This window comes from Anas platyrhynchos, chromosome 2 (genome assembly GCF_047663525.1).
Source record: "Anas platyrhynchos isolate ZD024472 breed Pekin duck chromosome 2, IASCAAS_PekinDuck_T2T, whole genome shotgun sequence".
Taxonomy (NCBI): Eukaryota; Metazoa; Chordata; class Aves; order Anseriformes; family Anatidae; genus Anas; species Anas platyrhynchos.
Window position 1 is genome coordinate 107,092,970 of NC_092588.1, and position 18,598 is coordinate 107,111,567.

The 18,598-nt window shown below is 46.6% G+C and overlaps 1 protein-coding gene and 1 long non-coding RNA gene across 17 annotated transcripts in view; one reads left to right on the forward strand and one right to left on the reverse strand.

Moving 5' to 3' along the window:
• ATXN1 (ataxin 1) overlaps positions 1–18,598 on the forward strand; it is a 200,016-nt gene that overhangs the window by 123,181 nt on the left and 58,237 nt on the right. For all 16 annotated transcript variants that reach the window (XM_072033323.1, XM_038174993.2, XM_027451266.3 and 13 more), the window contains one exon: positions 1,801–1,924. The gene's annotated coding sequence lies outside the window, so the exon portion shown is untranslated. The remainder of the gene's footprint in view (positions 1–1,800; positions 1,925–18,598) is intronic.
• Positions 6,674–8,193, reverse strand: LOC113842711 (uncharacterized). The gene is made up of 2 exons (XR_003495350.3): positions 7,966–8,193; positions 6,674–7,650 (listed from the first exon to the last, which is right to left on the reverse strand). It is a non-coding gene; the product is annotated as an uncharacterized lncRNA (long non-coding RNA).

Below are 18,598 nucleotides of genomic sequence, written 5' to 3' on the forward strand. Positions count from 1 at the left end.
CCAGGGGGACTCAGAGGAATGGATGCAAGCAGGAACTGCAGGATTTGTTACGGGAGACAAGGTATGCCTGGAGTAAAATTCCTGCCCTTATTTAAAGTCATTGGAAGCCACCTAATTTATGCAGAAATACTAAATATTTCCTTGTAGTTCTTTGGAGTCCGTTTTCAGGTTCAGCTCAATGTTAAAGGACAAGAGATACCTGTCGGGTGAATTTTGGAGGGTGTTAATGAAGATCAAAAATGGATTTTTAGGAGATTTTTCGAATGCCAAATTATCTCGAGATTCACCTAATTTAAGGAAAAAATAAATAATAGCTTGAATATAAATTGCTCGGGGTTAAACAAAATGTTGAGGCTTGACTTGAAGGTTGTATTTTACTTCTTTTGGTTGGGTTTCTAAAGTCACACAGCTTATGAGATAATGTCTGACTGCGTGCTTCTCTGTGCACACAGAATAGCAGCAGGGTCCCATTTTACCGGAGGAGAGAAGTTTGTTGACCAAAGCCCTGGAAATTTAGCCTGGATATCTGAATATCTGGATATCTGAAAGGTCTTAAGGCGGCAGTGCCTGTGTCACTGAGGAGCTGTACTTCCAGCTCAGGGTTTCTTCACCTCTTAACTTCTGAAACAGGCAGATTGCGTTGCTATGATCCATCAGGGAGAGGGCAAAGACTCTCTGATGATTGTAGTCCTCATCATCATCGTTACCAGTGTGCGAGGGAGAGTCCCAGCCCGCCGGAGGAGATGGCAAACATTGTTCACAGCTCTGTGAGGACCTAGCCCCAGCCTCACACCAAAGCCAGCTGGATCAGCTGGGGAAACAGTGGTTTGGGTTTAGGAGGGCCTTGCTGTTGTTGGTTCAACTAAAATGGACCGTCTTAGGGCTGTAACTTCCAGTAGTTTCCCCTGCCTGCTACCATTGCATTGCCTTCCCCTTACTCTTCACCCATGAGCTGCTCCTGTCCGTCTGTCTGACTCGTTTCCTGCCTTCGCTTCACGTCGGGCGAGATTCATCTGCATTCGTCTGCGGCCATCCAGTCTGAGCTAAGCGTCTAGACTCACTTTACGGAGGGAAAGAAGCAGGCCTTTCTGGAGAGTGATTCATTCCGTCCTGAAGTAGATGCTTCAGATAGGTCAAATTTAATTATTTTCTAGGTTGCCGACTTTTCTCCACCAAATGTGAAGAGGGCTGGGACTGGCTCAGGTGTAGGCCTTGGTTTTCACAGTTGGGGAACATGGGTTCCACCTGGAATGACGGCTGACATGTCCTTTGGGAAACATGATGTGAAATACACTTAATACTGAACAGTGGCAATCCTGCATGTACATATTTTGGGTTTCAGTACTCCTCTGTCGCAATATTACAGGTAACTGCAGGAATGCTGAGGTGTTCCTGTCCCCTGAGAGGAGCTCAGTGAGAACAACAACCTTCCTGTATGGGTCTCTTTGCACATCCTGAGCTTTGCTTGCAGACACTGATCAGAACAACCCAGAGTAGTTTTTTCTTCCCCTTCTTATGGCAACAGAATTATCCAAGAACTGCTTTAATTATGTTTCAGCAACTCCAAACTGGCTTTTAATCGTTGGTAATAAGAAGTACAGAGTAAATGACTCTTCCTGTTCTAGATCAGCATTTGACGTGCACACTACACTGGAATCTCCATCCTGGGAGCCCATTAAAAATGCATTCACTTCAAGGAAATGTATGAATCAGTTGATCATTTGCTAAAGAGCTGTATGGATTTTCCTCCTTTTAGTCCTTACTTTTCCTTTCTTAGTGTGTTTTGCTTATCTTTTACAGCTCTATCTCACCTTATTTGAAAGAGGAAAGCCAGTGAAGCCCTGCGAGCAGTCCAGCAACTTGTGAAAAATCTTCATGCTACAGGATAATCCACAATTCCCTGAAGAAGAACATAGTGAATGTTGTGAGTTTATGTCGCCAAATGTATATTTGCAATTGTGTCTTCTCTGTGGGGGTATCTGTGTTGTAGTGGTTGCTCCAATCCCTGGGATGTACTGAGCATCTTTTTACTGTGTTGGAACCAAGGGTAGGTGTGTTTGGGTTAGGCTGCAAAGCCAGTCTTTTAATTTTTCTCCTTATCACTCCTTTTTTTTTCAATGATTTCAAGGGCAGAATGGTGATATCTGAGGAAAGATGCTGTGTTTCTTCTCCTCAGACCATGACAGTTATTTAATGTATTACTATTGTTTTTTAGCTAAATATATAGTCTGTCTTTCGAAGGCCCTGTGATGGTGTAGCCTAACAAAAATGAAAAATATTGTGGATGACAGTTCAGCAATACACAGTCCAGATTCAGGAGTTGTACACATGCTTATACATCGATGAAAATCATTTGGCTACTTCCAAATTAGAGGAATGCAAATGTGGTTATTTGCATCTGCTATTCCGAATTCCTGTTCCTTTGATCAGTTCGTTTTATTTTTATGGTCATTGTTTTTCTTATGAAGCTCACTGCGTTTCTGGGTTGAAACAGGCAGATGTACAGATCAGATGTAAGCATCCTTAAAAAGAGGGGAAAACAAGAATTCTCTGCCTGCCTGCCAGGTCTGAGAATAATCCTTCTTTTGGTCATAAAAAAAAACTTGAGAAATTCAAAATTAGGTAAGATGGTATTTGCAGTATGAAGTTTGTATTGGTATTAAGTTAGGTACTTACCACGAAATAGTTAACAAAGCTGACATTGGGAATCGTTGGTAACTAGTAGCTCTAAGTTGCCAAGTTAATAACTCATTAAGCTGAATAAGGGGCCTCTGAGAGCTGGAGCTTCTCCCTGCCTGTGTATCCAAGCAGACGTGGCCGTATCAGCTTATTCCCACACTTTGAAAGCCTGCTCTGAAACCACAAGGGCTTACTTTGCACGCTGACTTCCTAGGGCAGAGGAGGGCAGCCTTAAATAATAATAATAATAATAAATAAAAAACTGTCCTAGCATGCAAAGCTGTTGGGATAGCAGGAGCTGTTTGCTGGAGATGTTGCAATCAGCGGAGGTGATTGCAACAGCAGCACCACCTCATGCCGAGGAGAGCATTCCCCGGTCCCGTACCCTGTGCGGTGTTCAAGATGGGCCAGGTAAACTGCACCAGGGAGGGAGGGAGGTGATCATCAGCCTTCGCAGGGGGTGGAGGACCTGTGCAAGATGCCCTCAGCGTGATGATTACCTTCTGCCCTGTCCTGAATGGTTTAAAACGAGCCCACCTCAGGCGGCCTGCGGTTGAGGTGACAGACCCCCAAGTCACACTCCCGAGGCCTGGGCTTGCAAGGAAGGAGCAGCACCCTTCTCACCAGGTACAGATGGGAAGGAAGTGCTCTCAAAAAGTGCTCTTCCCCTGGCATGGAGGGCATGTTTCTTGAGGAGGGGTCATGCACAGGCGATGGAGAGCTCTTTGGAAGTTCCTTGAGAGCTGCTGGCTTCTGCGTGCAGGACAGCGCTGTGGCGAGGAGGCGGCTGGCCAGGCTCCTCCTCTCCCCTCCCCTCTTTCCTTCACCCTCTCCGGGAGACAGGAATAGCAGAAGCGAGGAGGGGTGGTATTTCTGCCCTTTCTGCTGAGAGGAAATACCAGCGCACAATGATATTGCTGGAAAAAAATCCCGTTCTCTTTTCCCTGGGTGTTTGCAGGGTGTTGTGGCGCTGGGACCTTTCGCACGGCGGAAAGCTCGTCCCTTCCTCCTCCTCCTTCTGCCACCGAGGCAAATTTCAGAGCCGGGGATGGGGGGTGGGCAGTAAATTGGGACCAGCATCTCGTATCCACCTAGAAACTGCCTGTTTACTAAACAGCACCAATTTCTCGCTTCCTCTCTCCTGCTCTCCTCATTTGGATGAAGAGCATTTCTGGAATAACAGGGCTCGTACAAATCAAGTCCATATTTCGCTTTTGCAGAGAGAAAATGAGATGTCAGGAGGATCTGTTAAGGAGGACTGTTATTTTGCTTAGTGAGGGGTCAAAACGAGGAGAGGTGAGGCTGCTGTGCTCCTGCAGAAGGGCACCTTGTGAATGCCAGCATGCAATTTGGTAATTGTCTGGTGGGGCTTAGGTATCCCGAGGATTTTTCCATCCTGAAAACATACGCCGCAGCTTTTTTGGAGTGCTAGCCACACAAGCACAAACACATTCTGACAGGAGCAATGAATAAACTCTTCGTGTGCCTCGCTCGCTGGCATTTCTTCACTTTTTTTTTTTTTTTTGCACTTGTGCTAAAACCTCTGGCACAGTTTGTGGGAAACGGAAAATAAATCTCTAACTCCAGCATGTGTCAATAACTGAAGCGTCTTCGGTTGATCTCATATCTGTGGCTGTTATTTTGGGCAAACTGCAGATGGCAGGATAGTAAACATCCCTGTTCCTCGCTCTGACAGCCTTGCAGCGCGTGACTTCGGTGGGAAGCAGCCTGCGTAAGGGCTGGGTGCAGCCCCACCGAGCATCTCGGGGGCTGAGATTAGCCCCAGCCCCTTTCTTCTCTGCCTCCTCCTCTCTCCATTTCTTGCCCTGGTCCCATCTCATTCATTCTCCTCCTTTGGACGAACCAGAATGGCTCAAGGCTGACATTTGGGAGGGGAAGTTGAAATAGTTCGGGCCTCTTGCAGTGCTGAAAAAATAAAAAATAAGCCAACTCCGACCATACCTCGAGGCCTCAGGTTTGGCAGTGTATTGTAAGTGATGAACAGTGGGTGAAAATGGATGTTGCAGACACGCAGCAGAGCTCCTGAGCCTGGGCAGAAGCAAAATGGGCCGGGGGAGGTGTTGCTGCACGCCAGGTTGGCTCGCCGGCCCTGAAGCCACTGCTCTGAGCGTGCATGGTGAGCCCAGATTGCCTCTTTCTTGCTCTGCATTCCTGCTGGCCCCTCCTGAGCTGCCTTTTTCAACCTGGATGGCTGAACTTCCCCTTCCTTTGTCTCCCTTGCTTATCTGCTGGATCCATACTTGGATCTGGAGTGCCAGCCCCTACCCTCCAGCACTGTGCTGCTGCAGCAGCCCCGCTGGTTGCCTTTTGTAACCTGCGGGTATCCCGTTGCTGTCAAACCCGAGGTGTTCCCCACCTGCCCTTCTTCCCCCAGCTCTCCCTGCACCCCAGGCACCTCTGCATTTATCGCTTGCAGTATGCAATCCGTGTATTAAAATAATTATTGGTTAGGTCATTCATTACTCTCTCGCTTTCTTCTCGGCCGATAGAGCTTCCAGAGAACGGAGAAGTTGTAATTTCTCCAGGGCTAAAATCCAAGTCTTTGATAGGCAGGCATGATGCCTGGGGCCACTACATGTTGCTACCGGTTGTCAGCTCTGTAAAACTTACCCTGCAGAGCAAAGAAATCTGGGCACAAAGATTGTTCTCTTCTCTCTCTGTGGCAAGCTGCAGTTTCCCAGCCTGTTCCGCCTTCCCTTCATTGTCTTCCAAGCAAATGGCTGTAAGATTATGACTCCCATGTTTGGACTGAGAACAGCTTTTGCCTGAGCAAACAGATTTCTCTTTGGCAGGCTCTTTAACTGCTGCCCCAGCTTTTCGCTGTCAGCTTTGTTTCACGATTTGCCGTGAGGGAAGTCCAGGCAGTGCTGGTGCGTCGGAGCGAGGAAGCCGAGGACGGCGGGCAGGTGAACGCTTCTGCCAGTGACTGCAGCGCCCTGCTCCGCGAGGAAAAGGCATCTCTTGTAGCTGGACAGCGTGCCTTATGGCTGTTCCTCTTTTTAATTTGGTGAGAGCAGCTGGAGAGGCTTCAGCTCCTCGCTGGCAGCACTGCTTGGTCCAAGAGGCATAAACCAAGAAGTCTTGGGAGCGAACGGGGAGGATAGCGCGGCACGAGGGCTGCTCTGCTCCTTGCAGGTGGTGGCTGGGGTGCAGCTGACCAAAACACAGGTGTCCCGTGGCTGCCAGAATTCTTCTTTTACTGCTCTTCTGCCTCACTGCTGCTTTTTATTGTATTTTTTTGGTGGTGCTGTGTCAGCGAGCTGTTTTTCTGCGCCCACAATGACCCCGGCGGTATCTAGTAGCCTGCTGGTGCTCCTCTCAGTGCTAATAACGTTGGTGGCAGCAGCAGGAAGAGAATATAAATTAAGCTCTTCTACAAGGGAGGTTGTTTTTTTTTTATTTTTTTCCATGCGCTGGTTGGAGTGCCTGTTCAAAAGGAAAGGCTACTGTAAACCGGTGGGTTAATTTAAAGGGATCAGGAGCCCCCCATAGCAGAACACTGTCCTGCACAACCTGCTCATTCATATTGATTCCAGGTTTGTTTGCAGCCTGCCAGGCACGTTGACCCTGGATGCTTATGTTGGGGAGGGATATTAGATGCAGATACTCGTAGAGAAGCTGGCAACGCTGATGCTATCTGTGTTCCTTTTCAGTGAGCTTCATGTTTCTGGTTGTTAATCAGCGCTGGCGCTTCCAGCCACCCGCACTGATCAATGTTTCAGAGGCACCTGATGGCACAAAGGTCAAGAGGAAGATAAAGAAGCGGGTTGCCAGGGTTGCTCTGAGCTTCTTCCCCTGTTGAGGTGTCAGAACTGGGGACAGGCTAATGAAACCTCAGGCGCTGCAGTCTTTTTTTTTATTTCTAGTGGATTTCCCTGACAGCTCTTTAAATAATAAAGAAACCCTCCCCACTAGGGCAAAGCGAGTTTAGTGTACTCAGCAGCGATAGAAGAAATCTGTTTGGGGAGCGAAGGTTGTGTTAGATGAGGAGAGGAAGGTTGTTTGTGGCTTTCTGGGGCTGGTAACCTTCAGTCAGGCTTGGGGTGGTGGTTTCTAAATTCTCTTTGTCTCACTTCCAACTTGGGGAGTGCAGTAAGTCCTGCTAAAGCATTACAAAAGCTCTGACAGCTGAAAGAAGCCGAGCAAAATGGGGTTTGGCTTCCCTGATGAGTGGACGCCTGTCCAGAGCTGCCGAGATCCCTTGCAGTGGAGAGAGGGAAGCAGCAGGTAAAATGGGCTTTAAGCCTTCATCTGCCAGGAGCTTGTCCCTCTGGCAGGTAAAACCTCTCTTCTCAGCAGCCTGACCTAGCATTGCTGATGCTAATAGTTTAAAAAAAAAAAAAGGGACCCCAGGTAACGAGAACCTCCGGTGCAGTAAGAGCCAGTTTGACACTGGGTAGAGCAACAGGAAGAGCACCGGAGGAGCTAACACTTCTCATGTGTGCAGCTCACGTGTCTTGGGGCTATTTTGGAGTTTTCAAAATGAGTGTTGGTTGTTTTCTTGTGAAAGCACGCACTGCAAGTGGCTTTGTTAAAGAGTCAGCTTTCTACGAGGAAAAAAAAAAAAGGCAAAATTATTATTTTGGCACAATTATCATCCCTTTGGCACTCAGTCTGTGCCATGTACCGCTGCTGTTTGAGGCAGGAGGGTCCTCCAAACGTCCTGCTGAGCTCAGGCACCTGTTAGATCCCCAGTGGGAATCACCAGGCTGCTTGCTACTTCTACTGGATCCATTACCAGGTTAGTGTAACCGTCTTTATTCAACCCGAGGGACAGCCTGCCGGGCGATGGAGGAGATAAACGTCCAAGCTTTCCTTCTTGTGCTCATTGACCAGTCAGACCAGTTCAGCTGCAGGGATTTGGCTCGGCGATGCTCCTGGTGACATTTGGAGAAGGGGTGAACGAGCTGCAGAGCTCCATGTGTCTTCATTACAGGGTGAAGCCTCTTCCTAAATTAAATGAAGCAGGCAGTCTTCATTAGCTCCAGGTTTTGTTGTTGTTATTATTATTCTAATGTAATTATCACTTTTCTTCAGTCAGCCTTATGCTTTCCTCCTTACAAATAAACTCCTTCCATCTGGAGAGTATTTTGAGACAGGGAAGGCAACAGCGAAGTAGTGAAGGGATTGTGTAGCAGCATGTTCCTACCCTCTAAGTATATATAATGCCGTAGAATAAAATTAAAAAAAATAATAATACACGAGACACAGAATAGGATCCCCCTCTCTCAAAAAAGACTATGCCAAGGAAGATTGTTGAGTTACCCACGTAAGCACGTGCAATGCAGGAGCATGGTACATCGAGCTGCAAGGCTTCTGCGGATCTTTGCTTCAAAAAAAAAAAAAAGAAAAGGCATGAAGAACTGAGGAGTTGCCCCACACTGCTCTCAGCACCTAGTTCTTGGCCACAGTGAAATAGCTGCTGCCTGCAGGGAGCACGAAAGGCCCGGTCGCACCGGGTACATCTAGTTATGCATCAGAGCCCTGTGCAGAGATTCCCAGGCTGACAAGGTGCTCTGCTCAGGCTAATTAGTGCTGCTTCTCCCCTTACATCTTCCCTGATTATGCTAATTAGGCGGAGCAGGGTGCTGCCTGACACTGGTTTTCTGCTGGTGAGAGTCAGAGGAGTGTGTCTGTGCAGCCCTGCCCTGCAGCGTCGCCCTGAAAACGTCTGAGCCCACTCAGCACAAGCCCACGAGTCTGTGCCGTGTGCTTGTGCAGGGCAGCTGTATCCCAGAGCGTTGTTACACATGCTCTCAAGGATCACTCGGCCTTGGGTGACTTGCTGGGGACTGCAGGGAATGCACTTGGCTTTAGGGAAGATTCTGAATCGTGCTCTCAAAAGCACACGTGCTGCTAAGTGTCATCAGCTCCTGCTCATCTCGCTGAAAGTGAACAACTTGCCAGGCTTTGGAAGTGGTGGTCTCGAGCTCCGCAGGAGAGGCAGGCTGCTGAGGAGACAGAAGTGCCCAGGTAGACGATCAGAAATGGTGGAATTGAGGAGTAACAGCGCAAAGAGCTCAGACCTTCTGCTTTTCATCCTATTTACCTGTGTGAGAGTGGCAGAAGAATGGGTTGGCAGGTTAAATTAGATTGTGAAACCTCGCTAATTAGCTGTGCATTCCCCACTCCACCTCTCCCTTCGTTGTCCTTCCCAAGTGGAATTCCTGCAGCATGAAGTGAGTGCGGGGATAGGGAGCTTTCACAATGTGGTTTTTTAACGTTCAACTCCGATGGTAGCTGTTACAATATAGGTAGGTTTGCAGTCAAATTTTGTTTTAAAGGCATGGAGTGGCCTTACAGAAGCCAGGTTTTGGAAGTTAATGCTGGAACATTTTTGAGCTCTTTTAAAAGAAACCAAATCATACCAATAAAAAAATTAAAAATAAACAAACAAAAACAGAATGACAAGAAATAAAACCAGTTTTGCTCATTGTAGTAGAGGTGGCATTTACAGTCCTGACTGCTCTTTCTCTGACTAGCACCATCCCGAGAAATGCAGGCATGAATGGGTATGTGTACTCACAGGCACACATGCGTATCTGTGTATATATTGATCTTAGCGAGCCCAAGAATATAAAACCAAGTGCAAAAACGTATGCCATTTTTGGTAAGTTGTTTGTTTTAGTTGCACAGTTTCTGTACAGTGATTTTCTTGCATTAATGTTCCGTGTGTGAAGGCTGAGGTGTGGTAGAGCCCCTGTCGTAAGATGGATGTCCATGTTTCGTTCCATATTGCGAAATGGTAGTCCTCCAAATACCACGCCAAGCCACCAGCACGAATAAATAGCTGCGCTGCATTATTTTTGGGGGCTAGCAGTTTCCAAGGCAGTCAGTATGGTCACAGCCATTAAGTGAGTAGAAAGTGTTTTGGAAGAGTGGAAGGAGCTTTGTTGACTGAAATGGCTGGGTCAGAGCAGAAAAGGAAGGGTTTGCTGTTTTAAAGCATAGCAGACATTTTAGACATTCTTATCGAGATGCTTCGGTCACGCAGTTGTGTGAAAGGCTGATAAAGCAGCGTGCGATAGCAGCCCTCACAGCTTAAAGTGCCCGAACTTGGCACGGCCAGTAGTAATGAGAAATAGGAATAAATACAAAGCTCCTGTGCTGGAATTCCCGGCTCTGGTTATTAGCAGCTCCCCGTGTAAACACAGGCTCGGTGCATCTAATGCTGGGAGGACGTCTTTTGTTCTCTCCAGGGGAGGGCTGCTGGCTCTGCACGGGCTGGGTTCAGACCTAGCTCTACGGCTCAGTCCCTGGAGGAAGCCTCCTTAGTATAAACCACACACCAAAATAATACGCGGGTAATTTTTCACCGTAATGCAAATGTTTCACAGATTTTAGGTGTTGAATATCTGTTACTCGTTCCACTCGAGCTGATTACTACCAGCTGGACGGAGCACCTTAGCAGGCACACTGGGTCACAGTTGCAGGTTTGGCGTTGCTCTGTGGCCAGGTTGGGACCGGCAGCTTCCAGTTCCCTCCCAGATCTCCCAGCGCTCCCAGATGCTCCCATTAAGTGCTTAAGCATGGCCTGAAAGGAGCAGGGAGAGCTCTGTTAACTTTATGCCCCGGTGGGGCATACGACAGCTGATTTTTTGGTTACAGACTTGAGCCCTGGGCCTGCTTGCTGACCTGTGCGTGCTCATCAAGCTGCCTGGCATGTCTGGGCTGGAGCCTTGAAGCAACGGAGAGCGGTGTTTGTCCGTGGTCAGAGAGGGAAACCACCGTGCCAACACAAAGCCTGCTGTCTGATCAGGCCAGTGCTAAAGGTAACGTGTGGAGCAGTGGCTATTACTCCTTCAGGAAAGCGAATGTAAGCAGGGTAGATGCCCCTTAATTAAATTACGGTTGCTATTTTAAGGCTTACGGCATGGAACATTTGAGGCTCAGTGAAGGTATTTCTTTCTAAACGTTCCTTCAGGACTTCGAAATGTTGCAAACAAAGCTATCTGATGGTAGCCGCGCAAAGCTGGTGTCAGCGTAGCTGAAACCGAAATTGCACTCTCATGAGTTCAGTCAGAGTGCCCGTATCTTGCTGGAAAACCCAAGTGCTTGGGTAGAGAAAAGATAGGTCGTGGTTAAAGCATCTCTGCTTGCTTCTGTGGTTCTGTGTCTTTCTGTATGTGCTTTGGCAAATCTGGTGTGGGGGACGAGGAGTTGTGGGTGCTGATTGTTTGTCTGTAAACTGTCCTACTGGAACGGAGACTGTAGGAGGCTTTCTCGTGGATCTTAATCAGACTCGTGCCTTATCTGAACACTGTTTGACCCTTGAAGATGCTGCAGGTGGCTTTCATCCAGCGTTCCCGAGCCCACTGTGTGATCATGCTCGCAACAGAGGGAGAGGAGCACTCACTTCAGGGAGCATCCTCACATATCAAACCACCATGCTCCTGAAAGGCCTTCCTCTCTGCTAACATGCTTTCGCTTGATTTATTTTCTAGTCGTTCAAGCTGATGGCAGTGGTCAAGCCTCGCGGCGTTAGACGAAGGCCTCGTTGCCTGCCTCCTCTTTTATGGTGCAGCACAGGTGAAATTACATCCTTGATCTTCACCTGGAAACAGAAAGGAAGAGATACGAGGAAGGAGTATGCGATTCTTGATTACAGGGAAATACAAGGGCAATTCGTGCTGCTTTTTCATAGACTTTATGGTATTAAAAAGTAAATTCAATAATTCCTGTCTTCTTTCTATTTTTCTTTAGGTTCAACTTAATAAAGATAGACACATTCTTCCCCTGGTAAGGAACTATTCTGATATGAAAAATTTGAAACCTCAGGGATAAGGCAAGGGAAATTGCTTGCCAGGATCGTTGTTTTCTTAGGGAAGGGATCATTTAAATGATTCCTGGCTGAATACTTTATCCTTTTCACACCCAAATGGAATAAAGAGAGTACAAAATTTGCCTTGGTAAGATTTGGTCAGATCTTTGGTCATGCATGGGTAGATTTGAAGCGCAATAGAAACATGATGGGTCTCTTCAAGTGGGTTCTCCAGGTTTTTGAGAAGAGCATGCAAAGCTAAAATTTAATCCAGGATAAGGTCTGACAGTGTTTGGATCAAAGCATTCAGCTCGGGTCATGACAGAGGCATGGTAGACACCAAATCAGAAAGCTGGCGTTCAGATCCCACTGTCTCCCTCGCTCAGACGTGTGGGGTTTCTGTTTTGGCCTGGCTTGTTTCTTACTTAAAGCAATCACTTCTGTGGTCTGTGGTAATTGAAGTTAGTCTTGTCCTATATTGCCTTTTCATGAAGTGCAACTACAACACCTTGTGCATTGAACGTGCTGGAGGCAGGTACTGCCTTTTTGAGAACGTTTCTTGGTTTCTCGGTTTCTATCATACCTTTAACATGATTTCCTTCCCTTCCTGTCTGCAAAGAGCATTTCGATGCTCACATACTGACTCCTGCAGCTCTCTTCTCTTGCAGCCTGTGGTTTGGGATGGCTCCACTGTAGGGCACCAGCTTGGAACAGGGAAACAGCTGGCAGAGCCAGGAGTAAAAGCTATCTGATGGGTGACTTGAGGCATGTCATGACCAGTCAGTGCTTCAGCCATAAAGCAGAGATAGTGATACTGATACCGCTCCTTGGTAAGGTGTTATGAAACCTTTTCATGAGCATTTCTGCTTCAGAGCCGGGGTGTTTTTAGCCAGGATTCCAAGGAACTGAGGTGTGTGTGTGCTGGTGACGATGTCTGTCTGTCCCCATTCCCTCCCTAGCACACAGCCTTTTGGCTGGTTCCCACCAGATCCAGCAGGGAGGAGAAGTCTCGAAGCGGCTGGAGGCTGCCAGAGGGAAGACAGAGCAGAGAGGGGTGAGCGTGGAGCGGTGGGTGCAGGGGCATGGACCACAAATCTGCAGGAAACTCATCCTCTTGGATGTTTTCACTCTTTTTTTTTGCACAGAACATCTGCAAGGAGCTCTGCATCCTTCCTGGCACCTTTGGCAAAGCCCTCCAGCTCTTCCCTTCCCCTCCATGCTACTCACGTTTTACTTGTGCGTAAATGTGAATTTAGAGCCTTTTCCTTTCCCTGCAACCTTGGGGCTTCTCCCCATGGATTCCGAGTGGCAGAGCCTTCCCACTCGTAGGAAGAAGCTTCCCTCCTGATCCTGGATACACAGATTTAACGTCTGGCAGAAACCGTTTTTGGTGACTGCTGAATTTCTTTCTTGCACAGCTCCGTTTGTGTTTCCAGAGCGCTGGCCTTTTTCTGCACACAGGGCCTCTGGCTTCCTTGGCATGGGTCTCCTGTTTGGTATTGCTCTGTACGTTGAAGGCAGCTACACGGTAGCAGTAGTAATTAGAGGGATGCAAATTTATTATCTCATGTTTAGTAACTCAGTAGGAGCACATGTTTATCTTGTACACTTGAGTGCTGTTTTTAAATAGTGCTGTGTATACAATAGATGGTTTTAAAGTTGACTAACCAAGAAAACATCCTCAAGGCTGAAAGAACAAGCATGAAAGATATGCAAGAGTTGCAGCCTGTTTTTTCGCACTACTTTGTGTCTAGCTTGCTGACGTACATGGCTGAAACAGTGAGATGTCTCGTTTATGTGCCCAGATAAAGCCAACAGAGTTTACGGTGATCAGATTCATCTCGTGACTTGGAAGAGTGATTTTAAACTTTGCAGGAGAGAACCGATGTGTGAAATGAATTTATTAAACAACAACAAAAAAGGAATATTAGAGTAAGAATCCTTTCAGTGGGAGCAAGGGACAAGTAAACAAATAGGCAGCTGACCACAGGCTCTGTGGTTTCTGTGGAAGTAATTGTATGAAGACCAAGACTCCTGAATTACCTTCAGGTCAGTTGTTTTCAACTATGTTAGTGTAGGTCAGTTTGAAGTGCCTCCAGAGAGGAGGAGTCATGACTGTAAAGGAACATGACTTAAAAACACCAATCATAGAAAAATTCTTTACCCTATAGCCAGCTTTGAAGTCTCTTGACTCTTTTTATTGACTTTATAGACTTTAGGTCAAGCCTTTGATACCAAAAGGCAAGAGCAGACGTGTCTCTGAAATTATTTTCTAGGAATTATTTATATGCATGATGTGTACTTTGCAATTTTAATAAGAATCTCTCATATCAGACTTACTACTATTATGGCATCAGGTTTGTAGTCTCGGGCAAGGTCCGTTGTGGTTAGCCTCTTGAATACACAGCTGGTAATGAAAAGAATCTCCAAACCAAGGAGTTCCTGTGATGCCTGTGTGTGTTTTTGTTTTATATTCATGTACCTCCTGTTTGCACTGAAATCAGAGGTGCAGAAGACTTGCTGGTGTGTAGATCATGCTGCCCATTTTCCTGACAAGACAGGGCAGTTCCCTTTTTAAGCGCTTTGCCCTATTAAGTCTCAAGCATCCAGACCTCGTAGCTTCCTTTACTTCCCTTACAAAGTTGTTAATAACTTCTTTATCAGCCTAATTGCCACTTTTTAAAATTTCCCTGTGGTCTTACACTGCCCAAGACACCATCTGTCAGAATTGCATCCTACTCACGTTGCTGGGACATAGCAACAGCACTGACGGGGTACTGCAGGTTGTCTGTACTAAAAGGCTCCTGAGAAGCTGTCCAAGTGGTATGGCGAAGCCCATGTCTTGTCCAGAGGAGAGTGACTATGCTGTGGACAAGCATCGAAACTTGGAGCTGCTTCTGTTTACCTGGAGCAAAGCAACTGACCGTTTTTGTGCTGGCTGATCGAAATTGTGCTGCTCCACTCAAAAATTTCTGAAGGCCTCATTTCATCACTCTGCCTTTCATTTCCTTCTACTACTCAGCTTGCTTTCTCATTTTCCTTTCAGCCCGATATGCTCTCTCAACACTAAGTTTTCATTTCTTCCTTTTTTTTTTATTTCCACAGTAGATGGTGGAGTCACATCCCACATGGCTCTGCCATCTGGAACAGCTTCCCTGACTCATTCCTTTTGAGCTTCGTCTTTATCCTTGGCCTCTATGTGTTAATGTTCCTTCTAATAAAACAATCAAATCTCATGCCCAGAGGCTTCCAGTTTTTCTCTGCTCAGTCATTCTCTCCAAGACACAAAGCTTTGCCTACCCTTTGATGCACAAGGTTATGTTGTGATCTCTGCTTGTTATTAGACACAGAAGACCTATTTCAGAGACACCTAATCACATTTTTAAGTCTCATTCTTATTCAGGACAACACTTCAGGACGTATTTTCCTTTTTAGCACCCCCTTTCTGATTTCAGCAGGCTTCACTGATTTAAAGTTAGTATATGTTTAAGTACTGTGAAACTGATGAAGCCTCAGCTGCAAAGCATGTTTTTCATATTGAAAAAGAAAAAAAATCAAACCAAAGCATACTGCACAGTCTGAAAGTAATGGAAGCTTCAAGCAGGGAAGTAAGATTTCAAATCTGATACTACATCTCCTTAAATCTCTTCCTGAGAACGCCAAACATGCTGTAAAATCAAAAAACAAACAAAAAAAATCCAAGCAGCGTTGCTTTGCAGTCTGTTGACTCAAAACATTTTCTGCTGCACACGGAGATTTTCAGTAGTTGACATAGTATGCAGTTGTTCTTGCTAAATTAAGAACGTCTCATGCTTTCTGGGATCCCATGGCAGAACTGCTGAGTTGCAATACTTACTTAAAAAAAAAAAAAAAAAAAAAAAAAGAGGTTAGTTTATTGAGCAGTTGGACACAACTTGCAGCGCTCCTGCTTTTCTCGTAGTGGCTCCCTTAAAGCTGCCATCCGATGGGGGAAAAAGCCAGCTAACAGCAGGCTGTGCCCGGGCACCACACAGTCCGGGCTTTGTGCAGAGCATGGCTTTGGCATCTGGAGTGGGAGCTGAGGGCATGTAAGGCTGGGGTGTGGGGCGCTGCAGGAGGATAACCAGGCATCACTTCTGAAAGAAGCACGGGCTCGGCTGCAGGGCTCCTGCCCAATTTTCGCCATCCTCGCCTCTTTCTTGCTATCTCCTCCATCCTTCCAGGCTGCAGATCTGCCCGGAGAACACACAACACAGCCTTCCTAATTCATAAAAAGTGAGGAGGGGGAGCAATGCCTGGCCTCAGAGCAGCCCTTTGGAGTCCAGCCAGTGTTGAAATCAGCTGTCCTCGGGGAGGGCGAGTCGCCTTCAGGGTGCGTCCCACCAAAACCAAGCAGGGGACACGGATTGCCCCAGTGAGCTTGCCCCAGATCGCTAGGTAGTGGTGCAGTGACTTCTTGTTTGCTCCCAGGGTGATGGCACAAGGCAGCAGAGTAGCACGAGAATATTTCTCAAGCCTGAGTGTGGGTGTGTGATTGTCGAGGTCTGGGGTTTTAAGCACAGAGCTTGAGCCACAGTGCTCCGTTAATGAGAGGTTTGCCTTTGTCCTCCTTAAAATGGGAGAAGTAACTGAAGACTACATAATGCTTGGTTCCTTGTGAATCACGGGGATTACATGGCTAGAAGTGGATTTGCTAAAGACCTTTTAAAAATGCATTGCTTCTGAGCCTGTCAGATAGTTTCCTGACCAGACCGCCATCAAACTCTTGTTTTTTTTCCCCCTCTTAGATGCTCAGTGGACATGAAAAACCCTCCTGGGTATGGAAATAGAAATGCAAAAGCAATTCAAAAGGATGAGTGTGTTCCTTCTCCTCTTCATCACAGTTCTTGTAGATTTTTGTGGAAGATTCACAACCCAAGGACCACCTTAAGATACCTTCTTCCCAATCTATTGCGATTACTGGGATTAAAGCAGCCTAAAGTAGTGTTTTAGGGAATTTCTGATAAGTCCTTTGTCCCCAGTGAAATCTGTTTTTACTTTGCTTCCTGCTCTACAGAAAGCTTATTCCTGACACCAGCCCTGCCATCCTCGTCAGTTCAGCAAATGTTTCCTTGGCATTGCACTTGCTGTTTTTGAACCACGAAAGGCTTTTAGGTAAAGTTATCATAATATAAACTGAAAATTGACAGGCTGAATAGTTGTGGTTAGTATGTGCTATAGTGGTGATGACATGGGAAAATATGTTGTTTTTCTCCAGATGACTGTTTGAGGTTAGTTCTAGACCATTTTGTTCATGATGTGCCAGCTAAAATTGTGAGAGCGTGACTTTGAAGTAAGCAGGTTAGTTGGATTTTTTATTCTTTTTTAAAGCCTGATAAAGGCTTGTTGTCAAAGAATGGATGTTGTTGTTCTTGGGGGAATTAAGAAGGATGGAGCCAACTGTTTAAAGGGACTGAAAGGTTTAGAGGACTGAATTACCCATACTGAGTTCATCTGACTGTATAATCTAACCAAGGGTGGCTCACTCACGGGACTAGCATGAGTAAGGCATGGCCCAAAGGGCAAAAGCCAGGTGATGGAGGGGCCTCTTCTTCACCAGAAAATTGTGGGGTGAAGGAGGGGTGGGTAACAGCAAGCAGAGCCAGCCCTTCCTGCTGGCAGCAGAAGTGTTGTGCTGTAGGCCTGCCTGTTCCTTGTGCTCTTGCCCTGAGTTCAGGACAGGAGCAGCACTACATCCTGCGGGGATGGCAGCACAGCAGAGCCTCGGGTGGCATCTTGCATGCTCCAGCAGTCACAGGAGGATCTGAAGGCACCAAAAAATGTCACGGTGCTGAGTCAAACAAGTAGCACTCTGAAGGACCACAGAAACATGTGCCCTGCTCATGAGGCAGAAGCAAGAAAAGAAGGCATGAGACAGGAGGTGATGTTTGATGTCTTCGTATCTAATGATAAAAACAAAAGTGACTCAAATGTCACTTTCTTCCAAAACAGGAGCCTTTTTGGTGTGGGCTGCCAGTGTGTGTTAGGAGCGATATGCAAACTACACAGAGCTTGTGTGTGGCTAAAAGATGGTTTCTTTTTCTTTCATCTGTTTCATTTTGTGCTGCAAAGATGCACTTGCGTGTAAAAGGCTTGACATATTTAACAGGACCTTGAAACAGCTCCGCTGAACTGCAGCACGGAGAGCAGCGGAGGAACATGGAAGGATAGCAGAAGACATTACCCCGACTTAAATTTTCAAATAAAACCCGGCAGTTCTGGAGAAGTTCTTACTCCATCTGCTGTAGCACTGTGTGAGTTTGGGGTTTAAATCTGTTCCAAGATCTTCGTGGTGTTCGGGCACAGAGAGGCAAGTCAGCTGTGGAGGAGCAGCCTTAAATGTGAGTTTGCCTTCACCCCTCCTGAACTGCTCTGCTGACATGAGATTGTTAGCACAGCCCACTCAAGTGAGGATTTTTCTGGTGTTGCCATTTTTTCTCTGCTTGTATGGGCTAATCTCATCTCTTCTTGTGGTGGGGGAAGAACAGGGTGTGGAATGTGTTGCTAGCACCTCACCTGCCCAGAACTGAGGAGCATCTCAAGCTTCTCGAAAGTTGGACTGTGATGATGTTTGGGTGTTGCCCTTTAGCCTCAGCAAACACGCAGAGCACATGGATGGATTGTTCCTCCCTAAAACATCAGTGAAGAGCCAGGGGAAGAGACGGGCTTCTAATATTCTCCTAATTCTGACAGTCTTCCAGTGGCTCCCAGAGGATCATTCCTTTTCTCAGCACTTTCTTCTTCACTCTCTCGCATGGCTCCTGTCGGCACAGCTGTACTAGAGAGAGTTTAATTTTAAGGCCCTAACTCATAAAAGCTCCTGTTTTCCCTACTTCTGATTAAATATTTTAAAATATTTGAATTTAGAATATTGATTGATATTATATTGATAATATCATCTGACCAATACAATTACAAGTTTAATTAGGTTATGTCTGAAAGGATGTACATGGATACAGGTGAAAACGCCAACTGATCCAAGGGTGGTGAGGGGCTGTGTTCGCCCAGATGCTGACCTTTAATGGTTGGCATTTGTACGTCCAGAAATGAAGGCAGGTGGAACTGTCAGCTGCTTTGCTCAGGCAAATAGCCTTTAAAGTTCACTACAAGGAAAAATTG